Raw genomic sequence first — 24255 nt, 5'->3', positions numbered from 1 at the left:
ACAGAGGTTTGGCCATGCTGCCCAAGCTGAGCACTTTTTTCATATGTTTATTTGCCATCTCTATCTCTGCTGGTTCTCCCAGTTTCTGTGAGCTATCTAATGGTAAATGTGAGGTACCTCTGATGAATACTTAACACATCTGATGTATACCCTCTGATTAATCTTAATACCTTCTAATTAGTAACCCTCTAATCGATACCATTTCTGCCTAATCTAGCTAGAGTATATTCTGTTTATTGCAGTAACACAATCTTATAAGCAATGGGTAGCTACAGCAAGTTCTTATGTATGGAAAAGACAAATGAAAATGTTATTGTAAGTGCAGGGATTCTTTATAAAAATTCAAATAAATCTACATATCAGTTTTACTGAAATGAAAAAATGCACTTAAATCTGTTGCTGTAAATTTGATTACATAAGAAACATACAGGCCCGTTCTGGTACCTCCCCAGCCATGTATAGTGACCACAAATACCCGACATGATCATTAGAAGAAATTACTTAATTCAACAAGTCATAAATAATTACTGAATTGTGTGCATGTATATGTGTGGTGGTGATGATAATGGCAGAAATGGAGATACATGCATGGCACTTTATAACAGGGGAAATTTGGAAATAATCTAAATATATGTTAGGCTTTTGGCCAGGTTCTATGATGGAATAATGATGGTGCTAATGATAATGAAAATAGTGCTACAGCTGTTAATGTGTTTATTTAGTGATTAGTTATGTGCCAGGAATCAGTGCTAAGCATTTTATATTATTTCATTGAGTCCTCACTATAACATTATTATGGTTGAAGAAACCATGACTTAAGAGAGAGAATTAAATGACAGAGTTTGAATTAGCCTGAATTCAAGCACTGTGGTTGAATTCTAGGTTTGTCTGAATCCTACCACTTTGAACTTGTAACCACTTAAGAACGATGATGATAACGGTGATACCAATAGCAGCTATTCTTTTTCTCAACCTGCAATCTGTGCTAGGTATGGAACTTGACTGTTTACTTATGTCATCTCATTTAATCTTCATAATAACCCTATAAGGTAGGTGGTGTAATTCTCACCCTACATATGACAAAGTTTAAAAGGTGGAAGGAGTTGCCTGAAATTCCCCAAATGGAAAATAAAGGAGTTGGGATTTGAATTCAACTCTGATGGTTTACACTGCAGCACACAGTCTAAATATTGCATATAAGTTGTTTAGAAAAATTTTGTTTTCTTTTTCCTCATTTAATTCCAACAATCATAAAGGAGACCCTCAAGTCTTTTTTATTTTTAAATCAGAGAAACCCATTACTTCTCTTGATTTCAGAAATTTGACAATAGTTACATCTCTATTTACTTACTGTTCAGCTAAGCTATACATATTTAGTCTTTTAAAATCGTTGTTTCTAAGTTAATCCCTACAGCCTCTTAATCATTCTTTGTGTCTCAGAACTCCCTCCAGTTTTCCTTAAAGAATCTGGTAATGAGGTGCCTTAAATGGAACACAGTTTTCCAGAATGCTCTTTTCTCTCATTAATGATTTTTCCCCTAAAATATTAATTTTACTATAATAGCTACTTCATGCCTTTTAAGTTTTCTGTGGAATTCCTCCGACCTCACTTGAACTGCAATAGAGTCCAAACCCATGAGTCCACTGTTTAGTCTCTCTGGTTGATCATAAATAAATGTAGGTTCAAAAAAAACAAAACAAAGAAGAAACCAAAAACCAAAACAGCAATGACCTTTCAAGTGCACATTGCTACATTGCTCCTCACAATTTGTTTTCAAATAATGTAAATAATTGTTTTCTCTCACAATTCGTTTAACAAAAAGTAATGAATTCATTAGATATGTAATAAATATTTACTATGTGCAAGGTGTGATTGGGTATCAAAAAATAACTCAGCCATGAATACTACCCTGAAGGAGGTTACCTCCTCATACAGTGAGGAAAGAGTTTGATGGCAGGGAGTCATAGGCAGAATTTTAAGATGGCTCCCATGACCTTCACCCCCCGGTGTTAATTCCTTGATAATTTTATATTTACAGCGAAGGGAGACATTTTTGTGGGACAGTCTAACCACACAAACTCTTTACAAGCAGAGTTTTCTCTGGCTGGCAGCAGAAGACAGAGAGATTCAAAGTATGAGAAGGGCTTGATGGGACATTATTGGTCTGAAGATGGAGGATCATGTAAGAAGAAATGTGGACAGCTTCTAGGAGCAAAGAGTGGCCCCTGGCTGAAGGCCAGCACGTAAATGGGAACTTCCGACCTACAGCTGCAAGGAACTGAATTCTGCCAACAATTGAGATGAGCTTGGAAGTGGATTATTGCCAAGAAACTCCAGATAAGAACTCAGCCTGGCCAACATGTTGATTTTGGCCTTGTGAGACCCTGAGCAGGGAAACCAGCTGAGCCCACCCAGACTTCTGACCTGCAGATCTGTGAGATAAAAATGGATGTTGCAGAAAAGGCTTCAACATCCCTTCATGATAAAAACTCTCAACAAACTAGGTATTGAAGGAACATACCTCAAAATAATAAGAGCCATCTATGACAAACCTACAGTCAACATCATACTTAATGGGCAAAAGCTGAAGGCATTTCCCATGAAAACCAACAGGAGACAAGGATCCCCTCTCTCATCACTCCTATTTGACATAGTTTTGGAAGTCCTGGCCAGAGCAATCAGGCAAGAGAAATAAATAAAGTGCATCCTAATAGGAAGAGAGGAAGTCAAACTCTCCCTGTTTGCAGATGACATGATTCTGTATCTATTAAACCCCATAGTCTTGGCCCCAAAGCTCCTTAAGCTGATAAACAATTTCAGCAAAATTTCAGGATACAAAATCAATGTACAAAAATCACTAGCATTCCCAACAACAGCCAAACCAAGAGCTAAATCAGGAACACAATCTGATTCACAATTGCCACAAAAAAATAAAATACCTAGGAATACAGCTAACCAGGGAGGTCAAAGATCTCTACCAGGAGAATTACAAAACACTGCTCAAAGAAATCAAGATGACGTAAATGGAGAAATATTCCATGCTCATGAATTGAAAGAATCAATATCATTAAAACGGCCACATTGCCTAAAGCAATTTATAGATTCACTGCTATTCCTATCAAACTACCAAGGACATTCTTCATAGAACTAGAAAAAACTACTTTAAAATTCATATGGAACCAAAAAAGAGGCTGAATAGCCAAGGCAATCCTAAGCAAAAATAACAAAGCAGGAGACACCATGCTGTCCAACTTCACAATTATATTACAGGGCTATAATAACACAAACAGCATGGTACTGGGTACAAAAACAAACACAAAGACCAATGGAATAGAATAGAGCCCCAAAATAAGGCTGTACACCTACAACCATCTGTTCTTTGACAAAGCTGACAAAAACAATCAATGGAGAAAGGACTCCCTATTCAATAAATGGTGCTGGGATAACTGACTAGCCACATGCAGAAGACTGAAATTGAACCCCCTTCCTTACGCCATACATAAAAATCAACTCAAGATGGATTAAAGACTTAAATGTAAAACCCAAAACTATAAAAACCCTGGAAGATAACCTAGGCAGTACCATTCTGGACATAGGAACTGGCCGAGGTTTCATGACGAAGATACCAAAGGCAACTGCAACAAAAGCAAAAATTGACAAATGGGATCAAATTAAACTACAGAGCTTTTGCACAGCAAAATAAACTATCAACAGAGTAAACAGACAACCTACAGAATGGGAGAAAATATTTGCAAAGTATGCATCTGACGAAGGTCTAATGTCCAGCATCTATAAGGAACTTAAACAAATTTACAAGAGAAAAACAAATGACCTCATTAAAAGAGGGCAAAGGACATGAACAGACACTTTTCAAAAGGAGACATATATGCAACCAACAAGTATATGAAAAAAACTCAGTATCACTGATCATCTGAGAAATGCAAATCAAATCCACAGTGAGATACCTTCTCATACCAGTTAGAATGGCTATTATTAAAAAGCCAAAAAATAATAGATGCTGGCAAAGTTGAGGAGAAAAAGGAAAGCTTATACACTGTTGGCAGGAGTGTAAATTAGTTCAACCACTGTGGTGATTTCTCAAAGAGCTAAAAACAAAAGTCCCATTCGACCCAGAAATCCAATTATTGGGTATACATCCAAAGGAATATAAATTGTTTTGTCATAAAGACATATGCATGTGTATGTTCACTGCAGCACTGTTCACAACTGCAATAACATGGAATCAACCTAAGTGTCCATCAGTGGAAGACTGCATAAAGAAAACGTGGTACATATACACCAAGGAATACTATGCCGCCATAAAAAAAATGAGATCATGTTCTTTGAAGGAACATGAATGGAGCTGAAGGTCATTATCCCTGGCAAACTAACGCAGGAAGAGAAAACCAAATACCACAAGTTCTCACTTACAAGTGGGAGCTAAATGATGAGAACACATGGACACAAAGAGAGGAACGACAGATAGTGGGTCCTACCAGATGATGGAAGGTGGAAGGAGGGAGAGGAACAGAAAAAATACTATTGGGTACTAGGCTTAATACCTGGGTCATGAAATAATGTGTACATCAAACTCCTGTGACAAGAATTTACCTATATAACAAAACTGCACATGTAACCCTAAACTTTTTTTTTTTTTTAAAGGATGTTGTTTAAGATGCTAAATTTGTGGTAATTAGTTATAAAGCACAGAAAACTAACTCAAGTGGAAAAGATTATGTCTACCTTTTACCTGAAGATATTAGGAGAGAATTCATGGGGAGAACATGGTCTAAGCAGTTCACTGATGGACAGATAATATTTAGATGAGGGAAGTCAGTGGAGAGAGTTTCTGGAATTTCATCAACACTTCCAATAAACATTTTTGTGTATCTACTATGTGTCGGGCACAATGGGGTTAGTCATTAACAATAGTATAGAGGTTTTTAGTTAGCAGATATTTTGAACATTAAATATATTAGGACAGAATCCCCAGTGGCTAATTTAAGTGCTCAGGGGAAAGGGTTAGTAACACTGAAGAATCATGTCTGACTATCTCCTTTTGGAAGTGTGAGATTTTGTTCTAAATAGATTATACTTCTTTAAAATATTCTGGAAGATTTTTATTAGGGTAAGAACCAAATTTGCTTGTTTAAGCTTATGGAAAGCAGACTGGACAATTAAAAAACACATTGTGATTTTGTTTATCAAACTGGGAATGCATAACATTATACATAATCCATTTCTAGTATATATCCATTTATATTTACAGCATATAAATATAAATGGTCACAAGTCAAAAATCACAGCATAAGACAGAGATGTTCACTACTATCATAATCAGTTAATACTAATTAGGTAAGAGAAAAAGTCAAGAGCTATAAAAATTGGAAAATAACAGGCAAATGATCATTTTTAATAGATATGATTATACATTTAGAAAATCCATGCAAACCAAGTGAAAGCTCATCACAAACAATAAAATACTTCAATACAAAATTTAAAAACAAAAATCAATCATTGCCTTTATATAAATAACAATGAATTAGAATATTACGTGGTGCTATTTTAAACAGAAACAAAGATAAAATACCTGGAAATAAACATAACCAAAATAGCAAGATCTATAGGAAGAAAACTTTAATATTCTATTGAGGGATGTAAAAGAAGATATTACTAAGTGGAAACTCATACCCTGTTCTTGAATAGGAAGACTTGTTACTATAAAATGACATTTCTCTACAAACCTATACATTTACTATAATCCTAGTAAACATACAAATAGGATCTTTCTAGAACTAGAACACTTATTCCAAAGTTTAGTCTTGTTTTAGTAAATAAAGCATTTTCTATTGATTAGGCCCTGTTTTAAGTACTTTACAAATATTAACTCATTCAATTATCATAAGAATCCTAAGAAAGCAGGTACTATTATTTTCCTCATATTACAGATGAAAAAATGGAGGCACAGAAGGAGAAAATAATTTGCTCCTATGATCCCTACACAAGGCCTACAAGATGACTGTAAATGCTTTAATGACAGAGAATTTATTTTACTTACTGTTAAATGGTCAGCACCTGATATCATGCCAGGTGTGTGGTAGTTAATAGACTTTTTTGGGGGAACTGCACTGCAAACTGCAAGGGTGAAATCCACATTTCCTTATTTGATGAATACATTCCTGTTGGAAAAGCTTTCTTGAGGTGTTAGGACCTAAGCCATTATCTGAAAGAAGATGAGCTGAACGCAGTAACAACTGGGAAAGGAGGCCAGTGAGTGGAGACTTGGAAAGACTCTAAGCAAAGTTCAGAGGCAGGTAAGCATGTATGATGAATGTGTGTGGATGCATGTCTGGGGATAGTGGACTGGCCGAGGAACCATTTTATTTAATTTTAAACAACAGAGCAGGAATACAATTTTGTTTGCATAAGGTGCTTTGAAAATGAATTTTATATAATGTGTGAATCACCTATGCAGGTTTTGGACAACTGTACTGGGGGTACAAAAAAAATCAGCATAAATTTGTTTTAGGTGTATTAAAATTTCCATCAAGAGATCTGGTAAATGAGGCCTCCATTTGGTATTTAAATATTACTCTTTGTGCTATTCATCTTTGAGCAGATTATGATACAAAACTACCGCCATCAAATCAGTTAGCTTTTCCAAGGACTGTGCCACACTTATTAAACAATGATGTGGTCTTCTATCTTCAAACTGTCACTTACACATTAACTTCCTAGCTAACTCCAAAAATTCTTGACTGAAAAACAATCTAATAAAAAGTCAATTTAAAATATATGAAATGATATAGGAGAAGGAACAACAAAATCAAAGAGTCTTTGGTTGGCATCAAGGTCTGCGAGTTACTCTCTGTATGACTTTGGGCAAGTCTCTTATCCCCGCCTGAGCCTCTGGCTCATACAACACCACCTGCTTGACAGAATTATTGTATGGATTAATTAAAGTAATTTATGGAAAACTGAAACAGTCTGTGAGTTCTGAGTATCTTACAAATGTTAGTTAGCTTCCTTTTCCCTCAATAGCTGTTCCTAAGGATACTATTTCTTACACTAAACCATTAATGCTATACCTTATTTTTCTACTTAATTTATTATTAATTTTTCTTTCTAACTTCTTTCAGTTAAGACTACATATGTTGCTATTTTGGATCTCAACTGATTCAGGCATGTCTAGAAGAGATAAGACTCGCCAAAACAAACAAACAAAAACTCATCCGAGACAAACAATAAGATTTCTGAAGATAAGAAATGCCAAAATTCTGTGGATGAAAGTAGATTAAAGTAATAGGGTTAGAAAATGGACAGAACAACAAAAATGGAATGATACTGGCAGGGTTATCAGGTAGAGGATATAAAACTATAGGCGGTAAGAGGCAGACTTACATTTTGAACCTAAGTTCATCCATATATGTTTAACAGAATGAATATATACATTTCAAACAGAATTTCAACTAGCTATGGTAACAACACTATTTTTTGTTTCACCTTCAGTCTTGTATTGGCGTAAAGAAGATAAGCACCTCGAAGCATATATTCATTCAGTCAAGAGATATTGAACCCCTTCTATGTGCTAGGCCATGGGCTGAGGTTACAAAGATAAGGAAGAGGCAGTTCCACAATATAACAGAAAGATACTTAAAAATCAGAAACATAAGTACATTAAAAATGAGTAAGGACCACACTAAAAATGAGTAAGGACCACGTTAGAGGAATATATAGGAACGCAGAGAAGGAACACCTAAATCTCAGTGAGACTAGATGGTTCAGAAAAGAAGTGATAACCTGTCTGGACTGTGGCGTACGAGGTGGATTTGAGTGAGTGAAAGAGGAGGGAGGCATGGTATTCCAGAGAGAGGAAATTGCACGTGCAAATCCCCAGAAGCACAAGAGAACGTGAGAAACAGCACGTGGTGTGGCCTGGTGGAGGCAGGGAGGAGAGAGAGTAATGCAGGTTACTGGAGGAGCAGCAGCCTAGAGAAGAAAATTTTAAGCAAGGTACTGAATTCCGGGTGCCCCAGAGAAGTCATGAGCATGCCTGATGACAGTGACGAGGTGTGACAGAGGGTTGAGCAGTTATACAGGCTCAAAGAAGGACGATGGTTTTACACAAGGAGGGAAACGCAATGTTCTGGAGATATGGAGAAACTTCCTATTCTACTCTCCACCTCCATCACCGTCTCGCTCTTGGGAAGTGCCAGAAAACAAGCCTCTAACAGAAGGGGTTGCATGCTTCAGTTAAGGGAAGGAGAAGAAAAGAGTGCTATGGCTACCAGGAAGCATGCAAGGGGCTGGAGGCCTCAGTTTGGGCGAGGATGCCCTTGAGGTCCTTGGAGCAGCAGCAAAGGCTTCATTTGGATGAGGCCTGTCTCACTGCACTCAACAGGACTTCCAAGTCCCGGGTGAAGGTCTCAGCTGAAACTGCTGACTCAAGGAAAGGACTGCCTCAGGGTATTTGCTTGTGGAACAGGCTCTGGTGGCAAAATCTGATGACAGATTTCCACCCAAATGACAGCAAGAGGCCTGGTCAGGCACAGAATCCTATGGAGTAGAGCATAACTTAGAAGGCATTCGGGTTTTACAGATCCACAGAGCAGGTTCCTTTACTACAGCAACCTTGACTGTGACCTCGCTTTAGCACGCACACACACCTTCAGTGACTTAGACACTTAATTTATCCCAGGCTTTCCATTCCATTGTTGGGCAGCTGTATCTGTTAAAGAAAGTTATTTCTCACGTGGGCTAAAAATTTATCCTTTCTATCTATTTGTATTAAGTTAGTCCCTCAGCAAGGTTTAATTTTTTTCCTTCTCCCTGACAGCCTTGCAAATACAAAGATAGCTATCTCCTTCCCTTGGACACACTCTTATGTTTTTAACTTATCTAGAATAATTATATATTTAACATACATTTTTTTCAGGCTTATCAATAACTTCTGTTACAATTTTATTCTCTATCTAATTAAGCCACAAAAAAAAGCCATGTTAAGTAAATTTCAACACAGAAGGGAACCTTGGCTTCCCCAGTGAATCTTTGTTTTGTTTGTGTCTCCCTATTTTGTTTTCTGGTTTTTCAAGCCAGACAGACTATGAGTTCTACAAGAATCTTAGCTGCCTTGCAGGGTTCTGACTGGGGGCTGCCCTCAGGCTACAAGCTACACAAATGACACTCAGCAAGTGCTATCCCCTGCTTCCAGGTTTGACTCTCCCCTTGTCATTCTCCAGTGCCTTCATATAATTGCTTTATTATATTTTTGTTTACAGTTTTTAATCTGTGGGAGAGTTGATCTGTTAGAAGCCACTCAGTAAGAGCAGAAGTGGCATCTCCCTCTAAGGGCTTTTTTTTTTTTTTTTTTTTTAAATGCAGAGTCTCGCCCTGTTGCCTAGGCTGGAGTGCAGTGGCATAATCACAGCTTACTGCAACCTTAAACTCTTGTGCTCAAGCAATCCTCCCACCTCAGCTTCCCAAGTAGCCAGAACTACAGATGGGCACCACTACGTCCAGCTAATTTTTAAAAAATATTTTACAGAGATAGGGTCTCACTATGTTGACCAAGCTGGTCTCAACCTCCTGGCCCCAAATGATCTTTTCACCTTGGCCTCCCAAAGCACTGGGATTACAGGCAAGAGATACCACACCCAGCTCCAAGGGATTAAAACATATATATTTATGTATATAAATATATGACATATAAGACATATTTACATCACAATTTTTTTACATATGTAAATTTAATAACGTGGCTTTTTAATGGCTTAATTAGCTTAACAAAGACAAAGAATAGGAAAAGATATAACTGCAACAATGTTTTGCAAGCTAAAAAGCAGGTAAGTGGTAACTAATTTAGCAGAACTGAAAAAGTTGAATTCTAAGCCAGAAGTAGGGGAAGCTGAGAGGCAATCTGAGAACCCACAAAGGCTCAAGAACTGGTGGCCCTGGGTACTTCTGGAAGTGGCAGTAAAGTTGGGGAATAGGAAGACTGCTTGAAAATCTGCTATACAATTATATGCCCAGATTTCCCTTCAAACTCCATGAGCCAGGCACCAGTTCTTTTTCCATCCTAACACACTAGAATTTTATTCTTTGGAGAGGGAAATGTCAGGTACAATTAAGGGTAAGGGCAAAAGCACTTTACTGAAAACAAGGTGATTAAGTGAACATATGCATACTAAATGCTGAGACCTTCAGTCCTCTTTCCCAACTCTGCTTCCAGAATACAAGCAGTCGGCTTGTACTTTAAAGCAGGATGACTGGAACATCCTTGACAAGCTCAAGCGGAAAGACCTAAGTAGAATGATGTTAGGTGTTCCCTAATGAGAAAAAGCCCAGCCAAATTACACTCTAGTGAACCCCACAGTTGATTATCCCTGTCCACATGCTCCAAGCTTCCAATTAATTTTCTAGTTCTTTCCTCTTAAAAATAAATATACAATCGAATATCTCCAAACTTTGAAGAAAAGCCTCTAACACAAATGATATATCAAGTCCAAAACAAAAACAATAAAAATTTCAAAAATCATTAATATGCTCAAGCGGAAAAGAGAAGATATTATACACATAAAACAATAAGATGCTATTCAGAGAAAAATAACTCTTAGAAGTTAAAAATATGAAAGCCAAAATGAAAAACAGAAGGGCAAGAAGATAAAGGTAAGCAAATCTCTCCAGAGATAGAACAAAAAGACAAAGAGATGGAAAACAGGAGAGAAGAGGTAAGAAAGTAATAGGATTGGTCCAGGAAACCTAATATCTAAACAACAGTAGTCCAGGAAGAGATATCAGAAAAAAACAAAAGGGAAGAAACCATTAATGAAGTAATTCAAGGAATTTTCCCAGAACTTTAATGATTTGAGTTTTTGGGTTAAAAGGATCCACTGAGTGCCGAGCGCAATAGATAAAAATAGACTTATCAGTCTGAGATTTCAGAACATTGGGCACAAATACAGTTCCTATAAATTTCTAAAAATAAAAAGCCAGGCAAAGCGAAGTAAGTAAATAACATTTCACATACAAAAAAGGGGGACTCAAATATCTCCAGATTTTTCAGTAACACTGGAAGCTAAAATATAATAGAACAATGATTTCAAAATTCTTAAGGAAAATTGTTTCCAGCTTAACATTTCATTTCAGTCAAAGAAGAATAAAAATAATTTTCAGATTTATAAGGTCTCAAAAATTTATCTCCAGGCATGCTTTCTTAGGAAGCTATAGAAGGATATGCTCCAACAAAACAAGGGAGAAAACTGAGAAAGGGGAAGACATCATGTCATGCATTCTTTGTGAGGCTTTACCTGGAAAATAGGGGTTTCAACATAAGAGAAATTATGGAAATCCCTAGGATTATGGTAAAGGCATAGAAAACAATATGAAAGACTGCAGCAGATCAGAAGGTTCTAGGAGAGATTTCTCCCAAAGATGAAATTGTGTGAATACTCGATATGTAATTTATTATATATCTGACGTGTCTGAATATCTTGAGAGGTGATTTAGGTAACTGGTAGAGAGTTTAGGATGAAATTAGTTATAAGCACACTGAAAACTAATCAAAGAAAAAATAAGAAAATAAGCTCCAAAGGAAATTAAAAAACAGTAGGGAAAAAAAGTAATCACAGTATACTACATGGCTTATCTGAGTGGTATTTATATAGACAAACTAATTTAAAAACCCGTATCAGTATGCCAGCTGAAGAACGACAAGGTTCCTAAGTTTGGAAAGGAGAGCTTTATTTCTCATAAAGGGTTGCAGCCTGCAGGTAGCCATTCTGACAGACTGGGAAGGATAGCCTCTGGCCAGAAGCTGGAAATAGGTACTGCTGGGGAGGGTTAAAGGGAATCGGAATTTATGCTGAGTGGGTTGGCTAAATATATACATTAAACAGGTTATAGGAGGAGTTATAAATATTCATGAAGGGGAAGCACAAGCAGGCGTAGTAGGCTAGTATGTATAGAGTCTGCACACCATGTTCACTTTGGGGTAGAGACTTAACATTTAAATGTATTACAAGTAGGCCCTGTACATCAAAAGGTAAAGAGAGGACATGAAAGGCCTCTGTGCACAGCCTCTGTAGACTGGCCAGAACCACTCCACAGTCAGTGTGGTCTCTTATCAGGAAGAAATGCTGACCAGTTGTTGCATTTGAAACATAAAAATGGAGGGACAGTTAGGAGATTGGTTGAAATCAGAGGTGTAGAAAGTCTTTCTAAAGGGCTGGTTTCTGTTTAGCCCTTGGGAAAGAACACCGAATGGCGGCTAGCGAGGGCTGAGGTAGAATAAGGCAGGTCCAACTTCCTATCCCATCACAGCTGGAAACTCAGTTTTTAGGGTTTCTCTAGGGTCCTTCTGGCCAAAACGGGGTCTGTTCGGATTTTATTCTTAGGTAGAATGAGGGAACAGAAAGGGGATATGAATGTGCTGAAAGGGAACTAAAATCTCATCTCCTTCTACTGAAGAAATCAGACATAATCCTGATTTCTTCAAACAAAATCCAAGAAGTATCAGCATTATCAAATTATTTAGAGGCAAGAAGTAAGATAATCTGCTAAGATTGTTGAAAGTCGCTACGTTTGGGAAACAAGGAGAAATACTGTTTCTCACAATTAGCCTTAAGGATCTATTTGACACTTTAACAGCATATTTAATTTTACAAAACTAAAATCAAAGAGCTAATGGGCCAGAACTCTAGGGTTGAGTTACCTAAATTCACATACCCCCTTACTTCCATTTTCAATTCTTCAAATGGCATCATGTCATGCATTCTTTGTGAGCTGGTAATCATCTGTCCTGTACTGTCAATATGAATATACTAGCTGAATTACACATAAGGCAATAATTCAGTTAGCTCCAGAGCCACTACTGTATCTAAAATAATTAAATAAAATTGTCAGTGAAAGAATAACACTTAGAAAACACTATAACACTTCGAAAATATTTGTCAGGTCTCTGACCAGAAGAGAAAAAGTCACTCAACATATAACAACTTATTACCACGGGCATGCATTTTGGGGAAAATGTTTGCTTACTGTGATAATTTCTCCTTAATCTCACCCCACTTCTCAAAGCCCTGCATTATTTTCCCAGACACAGGCAAAGCCAGGCACATCTGTAAGTGAAGACTGTAATTTCATTTGATACAAATGTGAATTCTCTCCGCCTTTTAAATGGAAGGCTGTTCCTTTCAAAGATGAGTTCTTAGTTTTTAGTCCACACAGGAAGGTCGCAGGTTCAGTCTATCACGCATGTGATAACCTTTCCTGAGTTCATGTTATGTGCTAGCTACTGTGTCTGGATAAACGGATGAATGAACCTCCGTCTCTGGCCCTTAAGGAACTTATTAATTTAGTAGGGGAGACATACGTGCAAAATAACAACAGAAATGTAAGAATGTTGACATATTTGATTGACTGTTTTTAAAGACAAGGTCGGCAGGAAGAATAGAAGATGGGTGATAACTCTGTTCAGGAGGGTAAAGAAAGGCTTCACAGAAGAGAACACGGCCTGGTTGGATACTGGAGAGTAAGTGGGAGTTTACCACATGGACAAAAGGGGAAGGAAATTTCAGGAAAAGAGAATATAAAAGCAAAAGCAGAAAATGGGCCATTCAGTGTTGTTCAGCTTTCCTGGCATAAAGGGCCAGTGGCAGAGGTTTTGGGGTAAGTGGTTGCAGGAGTTGAGGCTGAAAAGTGAGAGAGAAGACAGATCATGCGAAGCCTTTGCCATGCGAAAGAGTCTTGTTGCAACGGGCGGGGTCAGGGGGTGTAGGAGAAGATGGGATTTGGGGTAGCCTATGGAAAATGATGACAAGGTTTTAAGCAGGGGCAGACATAACAGACTTGCAAAGCTTCCCACCCCTCACTCTTGTTGTTTTTCTCATTAGAAAAGTACTTACCTGAATGCCAAGTATTTTAGCAGGACTCTACCTTAGTAGAGACAATGAAGAATTACTCAAGTGACAAAAATCAGCCAATGGAAAACTACTATAAGGGCACTATAATGGCATCACTAATGTCATTACTAGCTTATGAATTTTCACAAATGGGGCTGGATGTGGTGGCTCATGCCTGTAATCCCATCACTTTGGGAGGCCAAGGCAGGTGGATCGCTTGAGCCCAGGAGTTTGAGACCAGCCTGGGCAACACGGCAAAACCCTGCCTCAAAAAAACATATAAAAATCAGCCAGGTGTGGTGGCACATGCCTGTAGTCCTGGCTACTTGAGAGGCTGACGTGGGAAGATCACTTGACCCCAGGGAGGTCAAGGCTGCAGTGAGCTGTGATTACACCATTGCGCTCCAGTCTGAGCGACAGAGTGAGATCCTGTCTCCAAAACAAAACAAAACAAAACAAAACACCTAAACAACTAAATGTTTACAAATGCCAAGTAGTATCAGGGTTCAGAGGACAGTCCTGACAATCAGGCACACTGTAGTAACCATGGGTAAGTTACTAAACCTCTTTACTCAGTTCTAAAATGGGAATAGAGAAGGACTTGTTCTGTCCACCTTAAGGAATGCTATAAGGATCAAAGGAAATAATATACATAAAAATATTTTGATAAAGTATCTTGATCCTTCATTTATAAAGCTGTATAACTAGGGCAATTTGTTTAATTTTTCTGAGCTTCAAAGTTCTCATTTGTAAACCAGGGAGAATTCCATCTATATTACAGTCCTCATGCTATGAGGACTGAAGTGCCTTGTCTGACACACAGTAATTATGATTATCATCTATAGCAGTATTTTAGCCATTTACATTGGTGTATGGTAAATCAACTGTTCTGTGATGCAGCCAGTAAGTATTCACTGAGGACATGAAGTATGCAGAGTCCTAATTAGTCAGAGTCTCTAAGGAAAAGAAAACAAAGTAGGGACAAAATTTAAAAACACTACCATACTGCTCACAGGTGAATTTTAGAATGTGGCAACTCATATCTGTAATCGTAAATATTTCTCCAGAATATCATGCAGGAATTAACTAAGAATATGTTTGACTTTCTCACTGGCATTCCTATGTACCTACACACACATTCACAAGCACGTGTATGTGTGTGCGCATGCAGAAACATTAGGACTCACTGAGGAAAAATAAATCTCTCACACTTGAAAATTAAGGAACTGCATAGGCAGCAAATCTCCAAGTGAAGTCGATGCAGTGGGTTACAAGCCAATAATTTATGTTAGGGCTTCACAAAATGTTAGACACTAGGAAAGGAACCCAAATAAGTTAAATTACATCAATAAAAAGGTATGACTAGCTGTGCTGCCTCAGCTGGGATGCTATTTCTTGCTATAAACAGCAATAGCTAGAATTCAGATGACTAAGCATTGCAATAATGAAAACAAAGCATGTTATAATAGCTGCTGCTAGATCCACAGCCTTGGGGATCAATGAAATAATGCCTGTTGCCATATATACACAGTCTTGCAGGTCTTTGTGTTTTTGGGAAAAATAAGTTCAGATCATTTCTAAACTAGCAATTTGTCTGTCTAGATTTTAAGTCTGTTATGCTTATGATAAAATATGATCTTTCATATTAAATCACTTATGACCTTGGTAAAATATGACTTTATATTAGCTGACTCTTGGGGCACTTTAATTTTATGAAACACGCACTTTAGTTTTTAAAAGTATGAAAGCAAAACTGGATGTTCCTAGTCTACTACATCATGTTAACAAGCCATCAAAGATCTGGGAACACATTAAAAAATATACCAAATCTCTATCTAATTAGTTTCAAATATGAAAGGATACTTACAATTGAAAACAAAATACAGCCAATACTTTAAATCCTTAAACATACAAAGAATAGGTCTGATTGGTTTCCTGGATTCATGTCTCCCTGTCCAAGGTTATTCCATGGAAGAAAGTTACCAAAGTAAAAGGTTGTGGGAAAATCCAGTACCCACTTCAGGGCATGAGTGAGCAGCTCTACAGATGTGTAAAGACAAATCTTTCTAGAATACATGATGAAAAAAACTAAAGAAAGATTCAAGTTCATGATTAGGCGAGGGCATCCACAGTTCAAACATATGTCTTATATAGTTCCATTAACAGGCCCAAATTTTAAATTACAAATATGTAAGCAGGAGGTGAGTTACCTTTGTGTTACTTATTTAAAGCAGGTTGTTTTCCCTTCAATGAGTCACCTATCTGCTTACTGAGAGAATGAAACTTTGCATACTCTGGAACTGGGAGGGAAAGTGGATTTTGGTGGTACGCCAACTTCAGAGCTTATGACTTTAACAAAGTAGAATGAGGGCACTGGGTGTCAGCAGGCACGTGGTGTCCGACATGTAGCAAGAGCTCCAGAAATACAAGTTGTGAAAAAGACACATGGAAAAGGACCTGGAAAAATGACAATGACAAACCTGTCTACTTTGATCACAAGCCCTAATGCTGACAAATGCTGAGCGTGCCTCTTCCACTGACATAAGTAATGTGATTTGCCAATGCCCAGCTTAGAGTGGTTTCCCCCGCAGCAGACAAGCAGATATATATATAATAAAGTCCCTATAAGGTGAAAAAGAAAATCTCATTTTTAAAAGGATATTATATTCTGCTTTTTATATTTGCCTAAACTCCAAGGCTATTTAAAGTGCCAGTATGTAACAAATAAGAAGCTTGTGAGACAATATAAATAAATGCCCTGCTTCCTTCATCCAGAACGTCTTGATACAAAAGAAAAATTTGCATCTGAACTAAGTAGTGTGTTCAGTGACACAGTTGATTCACATTTGGTACAATTTCCTTATCTCATTGCAGACTGGCAACAAGCTCTATGGACCACAGACTGCCTGCTGGCCTGTGGATCACACTTTGAGCAGCACTGACAAAGACAATCCCAGCACAATTTATATTCTAATTATTAAAAAAAAAGTTATCAGTTCTGAAAAAGCAATAACAGCAAAAAGCCAGAGCCAAACAAAAGGCTACCACATTGCCATGATGTTGCCATAGTTCCTGAACACAGTAATTTATGGATTCCTCAAATGATAAATCACATTAGTAACTTTGCCAAATGTCTCAAAAGGATATGATAATAAATGAAAAAATATCTGTTGAACAAACTATTCTGGTTAAGGCAATGTGGTGGGGGATTCATCGAAACAATTAGATTTTGTTGTTGTTGTTGTTGAGACAGTGTCTCTTTCTGTCCCCCAGGCTGGAGTGCAATGGCGTGATCTTGGCTCACTGCAACCTCTGCCTCCCAGGTTCAAGTGATTCTCATGCCTTAGCCTCTTAAGTAGCTGGGATTACAGGCACCCGCCACCATGCCTGGCTAATTTTTTTGGGGGGTATTTTTAGTAAAAACGGGGTTTCGCAGTGGCCAGGCTGGTCTCGAACTCTTGACCTCAAGTGATCTGCCTGCCTCAGCCTCCCAAAGTGCTGGGATTACAGGCGTGAACCACTGTGACTGGCCAGAACAATTAGATTTTATACACATGTGAACTATTTGTCACATAAAGCAACTTATTTTGTTACCCTCCACCACCACCCAGAGCCTAGTATAGTATATTCAATTAATACTTTTTGGCTGGTATTTCTAAAACGTCCACAAAACACTAAATATATTCTGAGTTTCAGATTAAAATGAGAAAAATAAGGTAACTTATAAAGATAAAATACAGGAAAACTCGGATCATACATTTTATTTGGAAAAAGTATATAAAATATATTAACAACTTTAAAAATAAATGATACTATGTATATTTTAATGGCTATATTCTAGGGAGGGAAAGAGAATAAAAATGACAACATGATAATAAATGTCTTTGCTTTTCACATGTTCCATTTCTTAACAAAATAAAAGATCTTAGCCCATTAATAAAAGCTGTGCATTCTTTTGGACTCTTAAATTCAGATATTAATACCGCCTTTATAGAAATAAATAAGAAAGCACTGATGGAAGATGTAGAGTGCATTAGCGTTCATGTTATCTCTCCTGCTATGAATTTAATGGGTATCTTAATAAGGAGATATAAACTAATGTCACTGATTAGGAAATATATCCACTCACATCATTTAGTAGCCTCCACTGGGGCTTGATGATGATGTCTGAGTGGAATTACTATAAAGCAAATGATGAATTAGCGTCAGGAGCAAAGGGACACATAAATGTGCCTCAGAGATGAAGCAATTACATTCTACGTTCAAAGTTACAGGTCAACTCAAAAGACAGTGCGGTCAGTCCTAAAGCAGCACTAACCAACCTGGCTAAGCCCACTGCTTACAACTTGCTGAAGCTAAGTTATTTTGATAGCTGGGCCACAGGCTTCCTTGGTTATAATAACCTGAAAGTAACATTTACGTGTTTTAAGTCTCTTTTAATCTCCTGAATACCGTGAAGTGATGTTTATCAGATTTTAAGACACAGGCACATTCCGTTCAGATGATTTCATTCTCAGGGGACCTTGTCATTATGAAGGCTTATTAAAAGAAGGCAAAGGTTCACAAGCCTTTCAGAAGAATCTTAAGTGACATTATGAACTAAATCTAAAAAAAAATTTTTTGGCTTGGTTATACAAAGTAATTTCCTCTTCCTGGTTAGCTTAGCAGTCATAGTTCAGCAAACTTTGTGTAGAGTGACCACCACAATTAGTGTATTAAAAATGTAGACATTGTTTCTCTTACTTTCTCTTCTGATTAGGCTTCATTTCAACACTCAGTGCAGGGGCTTGACCTGTAAGTGGTAAATGCCCAAATACCCACAAGCTTGTTTACTATTAGGCATTTGGGATATCTTACATACTTCCAGATACATTTGAAAGAAAAAACAGCCCAAACTCAGTCTATTCTTTTGTTTAGGGCTTATTTTAATAGTACACATCCCTAAAATGGTCACAAATCTTGTTTCCAATTTATCTTTTTATAACATGAAGGAGGAAAAAAAATACCAAAAATGCTCCATGCAAATTTGTTTCAATTATTTTTTAAAAATTCCTCATCTACCAAAAATTATTCTACACCTGTTTCCTCACCTGTAAAATGCGAATAACAAAAAACTAAAAAAAGGTTATTGTGAAGACTAGGAATAAAGAATAAGACATGCTTTGCATATAGGTATCAATAAAAGCAGATATTCTTTTTTGTTTTAGTTTAAACTTTTAGATTCAGGGGGTGCACGTGCAGATTTGTTACAAAGATATATTGTGTGATCAAAAGCAGATACTCTTTTTTTGAGACAGGGTCTCTGTCACCCAGGCTGGAGTGCAGTGGTGCAATCTCAGTTCACTGTAGCCTTGACCTCCTGGGAATCAATCTTCCCACCTCACCCTCCCGAGTAATTGGGACTAGAGGTGTGCATTACCACACCCAGCTAATTTTTTTTTTTTTTTTTTTTGTATTTTTAATACAGATGAGGTTTCATCATGTTGCTCAGGCTGGTCCTGAACTCCTGGGCTCAAGTGATCCATCTGCCTCGGTCTCCCAAAGTGCTAGGATTACAAGTGTAAGCCACTATCCCCGGCCCAAAGCAGATATTCTTATGTGTAAAGCTAAGACAATGCTTAAGTGCTCTCGCTGAAAATTCTTTTTCTTCTGGTACATGATGCTGAAATACAAAGTCCTTGCCATCCTTTGTAATGGCAATTATTTTTCAAGAGATTACAAGAATTTGATGAAATAGTGTTATACATTTTAAAAAATTGTTGTTACCTATGATTTTTTAATGGCAAGACATAGTATGCATATAGAAAATGCATAAAAGACACATACGCATTGTTTAAAGGATCAGGATTATAAAGCAAACCCCTATGTTACCACCACTCGGTCAAGAAATAGAAGGCTGCTGGTGCCCCAGAAGCCTTCCACGAGCCCCCTTCTCGCTTCCAGAGGTAGTCGCTACCCTTGTTTTTTTGTATAGTTTTCATTCCTAAATAATATAGTTTAATCTTGCTTGGTTTTCAACTATACATAAATAGAGGATGATTGTGGAGATTTTTTTTTTTTTTTTTTTTTCTTTGGTTCTTTTACTCAACATTATGCTGGTGAAATTCGCCCCATCACTGCTATGGTTTCATGGCTGCATAATATTTGATTACATAAATATACCATAATTAATGATGAACATATTGTCAATATATTTTAAGTTGTTTCTAATCTGTGGCTATTATGAATAGTGGTGCTATAAACATTCTCATATACAAATCTTCAATTTCACTGCATAACGCCAAATTATTTTTTTAAATGATCAATCTACCCTCCCATCACCTCTACTTTAAGAGTAACCAGTTTACTGTTGTTTTTCTTTAATCACACGTGTGCTCAAAACAAGATTGGGAGAAACTGAAGAACATTACTGCTAGAAGGAAATGAAAAAAAGGTGCCAAGGCTTAGAAAAATTAAGAGACTAGCTTGGCCAGGTGCAGTCGCTCACACCTGTAACCCCAGCACTTTGGGAGGCTGAGGCGGGCAGATCATTGGAGGTCAGGAGTTCAAAACCAGCCTGGCCAACGTAGTGAAACTCTGTCTCTACTAAAAATATAAAAACTAGCTGGGCGCAATGGCAGGTGCCTGTAATCCCAGCTACTCGGGAGGCTGAGGCAGGAGAATGGCCTGAACCCAGGAGGTGGAGGTTGCAGTGAACCAAGATCACGCCATTGTACTCCAGCCTGGGTGACAGAGCAAGACTGTCTCAAAAAAAAAAAAAAAGAGAAAAAGACTAGCTCAATGTTACAGCGAATAAGAGGGACAATGAGTTAGAAAACCAAAGAGTTAGAGGCAACTCTGAAGCTAGAACACAATCTAGAGCTCTTTCCAAGGCATTAAGCTGCCTTGCAAAGGAATCTGGAAACAATGAAATACAACTACTGTTTATAAATGTGAAAACAATGGTGACAGACAGGCAAATGTTTTAGGGCAGTTTAGAAAAAGTCAGCATTACATTTTAACAGAATTTGTGAATCTCATTATATAAATAGGGAAACTGAGGCCTAGAAATTCACAAGGCCACAGTTATCAAGTGGCAATACCGATCAGAAAGTGAATTCATGTCTGTCTGTACTTGTTCTCCTAACCACATATACTGACTGGAAACATACTCAGCTAGAGGGAATACAGCTGTGTTTTAGAAAGTATGAAAAAATAGGCCGGGCGCGGTGGCTCAAGCCTGTAATCCCAGCACTTTGGGAGGCCGAGACGGGCGGATCACGAGGTCAGGAGATCGAGACCATCCTGGCTAACACAGTGAAACCCCGCGTCTCTACTAAAAAATACAAAAAAACTAGCCAGGCGAGGTGGCAGGCGCCTGTAGTCCCAGCTACTCGGGAGGCTGAGGCAGGAGAATGGCGTAAACCCGGGAGGCGGAGCTTGCAGTGAGCCGAGATCCTGCCACTGCACTCCAGCCTGGGTGACAGAGCAAGACTCCGTCTCAAAAAAAAAAAAAAAAAAAAAAAAGTATGAAAAAATAATGCTGATTTTGTCAATTTTACTATGGCTAATGAATCTTAAAGAGGAAGTACATACCATTGCAAAAAAATACATAGCTTGACCAACCTCTTTAAAGCTGTAATTTCTATATCTGCTGGAATATCCTTTAATTTGAATGTACTAATGAATAGATTAAGAGAAGAAAATTGGTTTCTTGTCCCAGGTTCACCTTTAACCATTAGTGCCATTTTGAGAATGTCAAAAAACTTCACTAGGACTCAGTTTTTATCTGAAAAAAATAATTTTATATACATATTCTATTATAAAAGCAATACGTACTCAATAAAAATAAATCAATAAAAAGGTAAGTAGAAAGATTATCTGAAGTCCCGCAAAACAAACACGTAACAGTTTTGGTATACAACCAGGCAATCTTTTCACTCCTGTATATAGGGTAGTTTGTTTGGTGCCTTTAAAATTATTTTAATAACTGTAACCATAGTGTGCACTCAACCCCATGTTCTCTTTTCTACACGAATAACAAAGGTATTTCTATGCTACCTAATCTTCATAAAAATTTAAATCACAGTGAATGCTTGCTATGTTTTAAATGTTCCCTCCAAAACTCATGTTGAAGTTTGGTTGCCACCGTCACAGTATTAAGGGGTGGTTCCTTTAAGAGGTGATTAGGTCATGAAGGCTCCACCCTCATGAATGGATTAATGCCATTACTGCAGGAGTGGGCTCCTAATAAAGGGGTGAATTCGGCCCAATTTTCCTCTTTCCATCTCACATCTGCCATGGGTTGATGCTTGCTTGATGTTGGTGCCATGCTCCCAGACTACCCAGCTTCCTGAACCATGAGCCAAACAAATCTCTTTTCTTTCTTAATTACCTAGTCCACGATATTGTTATAGCAGCAGAAAACGAATGAAGACAATGCTCCTTCGTTTACTTAACCTATGATAAACATATTTAACTGTTTTTAGGAAGTTAGAATTATTTCCTTATGCTAGAGTTCCCAAGATGAACTACTAAATCAAACTACTTATTAATTCTACTTCAGAGAAGAAATTGTGAGGGGAAGTATATGAGCTGCTTATGAGAATGCTTTGAAAACTGTAATGCACTAACAACGTCAGATAGTATTATCATTAGTTTTATAAGTCCATATTGCATGGGACTTATATAAACCTAGTATGGTACTCCATAAATCTCTGAATATTTTCTAAAAACAAAATCACCAATATATAAGCATACTATTTGTACATTTTATCTTTTTTTTTTTTTTTTGAGACAGTGTTTCATTGTCGCCCCGGCGGGAGTGCAGTAGCACAATCATAGCTCATTAAAGCCTTGAATACCTAGGCTCAAGCAATCCTCCTGCCTCAGCCTCCTGAGTAGCTGGGACTACAAGCACATGCCACTGTGTCCGGATACTTTTTTAAATTTTTTGTAGAGATGTGGTCTTGTTGTGCTGCCCAGGCTGGTCTTGAACTCCTGAGCTCAAGTGATCCTCCTGCCTTGGCCTCTCAAAATGTTGGAATTACAGGCATGAGCTAACTGCACCTGGCAAGAATCTTAATATCTTTTTGATCATGCTGTCGTGAGTCAAACAACTTAAAAGTTATTTTTAAAAAGCAATGAACAGACTAAATTATAAGAGTGGTAAAGTTAAGAAGCAGAGATTTAAAGAACCTGGGGCTGACATGGGGCATAGAGCACATAATACTCAACTTTTTGATTCTTTAGATGAGAAGACTGAAACACAACAGAAAGACACTATCTGCCCAAGGTACTGGCAAGCTAAAGGAGATGGAATATAACCCTGAAATTTCTTTTTTTATTTTTATTTTTTATGTTTTTTTTTTTTTTTGAGATGGAGTCTTGCTCTGTAGCCCACACTGGAGTGCAGTGGTGTGATCTCGGCTCACTGCAAGCTCCGCTTCCCGGGTTCACGCCATTCTCCTGCCTCAGCCTCCCAAGTATCTGGGACTACAGGGACCCGCCAACTCGTCTGGCTAATTTTTTTTTGTATTTTTAGTAGAGACAGGGTTTCACCGTGTTAGCCAGGATGGTCTCGATCTCCTGACCTCGTGATCCACCCACCTCGGCCTCCCAAAGTGCTGGGACTACAGGCGTGAGCCACGGCGCCCAGCCTAATCCTGAAATTTCTAATTGTTGGTGTTATGTTCTTTCCATTAAATCATTTCATCCACCTTTTTGAAATGTGTGGATGACAAAATTTCATTCCCTTCATTGCATCTACCTAAATAATTATTTAAATGTAAAGTGCTAGTCTGCATTTATAATATATACATTTTTAAACTGATAATTTACACAAATATCTACAAAGTTATCATTTTAAATACAGAATTATGATATGGGGCTATCCACAGGTAACTGTGAGTATGTTGGCGAAAGTAACTGCTTTTTTCTCTCTTTCAAAAAGATAAATTAGCAAAACATAGTATCATTAAAAGTTCCAAAATTTAGAATTTCAAATCTACTGGGCTACCTTCCCCTAAAAGCTAGAGACTTTGGGTTTCGAATCAGGCAATATAAACAATTTTTTTGGAGTTCATTTCTTTAAAGAGCTTACACCTAAGCTATCCCGGTCACTTTGATGCCAACTAAAATCAGACCAAATTCATTTTTCATATAGCTCATGATTCATTTCATGATGCTTAATCATAAAAAGTATAGTTAGAATTTATATCCCATCCTTTCTGAACTAGCTAGCACTACATATTTCATTTCAGTTGAGGTACATTCTTTAAATATTTTCCTCCCAGCAAAAGATGTCACTCATGGTGGTGCTTTGGAAAAGGCTAATCTTATTACTGAACAAGTAAAAAGCCTAAAGTGACTCTTTTA

At 37.6% G+C, this 24255-nt stretch overlaps 1 protein-coding gene across 8 annotated transcripts in view; it reads right to left on the bottom strand.

Moving 5' to 3' along the window:
* Positions 1 to 24255, bottom strand: part of UVRAG (UV radiation resistance associated) — a 331075-nt gene that overhangs the window by 40378 nt on the left and 266442 nt on the right. The gene's annotated exons all lie outside the window — the stretch shown is intronic.

The sequence above is a fragment of the Macaca fascicularis genome, chromosome 14, assembly GCF_037993035.2.
Source record: "Macaca fascicularis isolate 582-1 chromosome 14, T2T-MFA8v1.1".
Classification (NCBI taxonomy): Eukaryota; Metazoa; Chordata; class Mammalia; order Primates; family Cercopithecidae; genus Macaca; species Macaca fascicularis.
The sequence above is the reverse complement of the archived record's forward strand: the minus strand, read 5'-3'. Positions and strand labels throughout refer to the sequence as shown.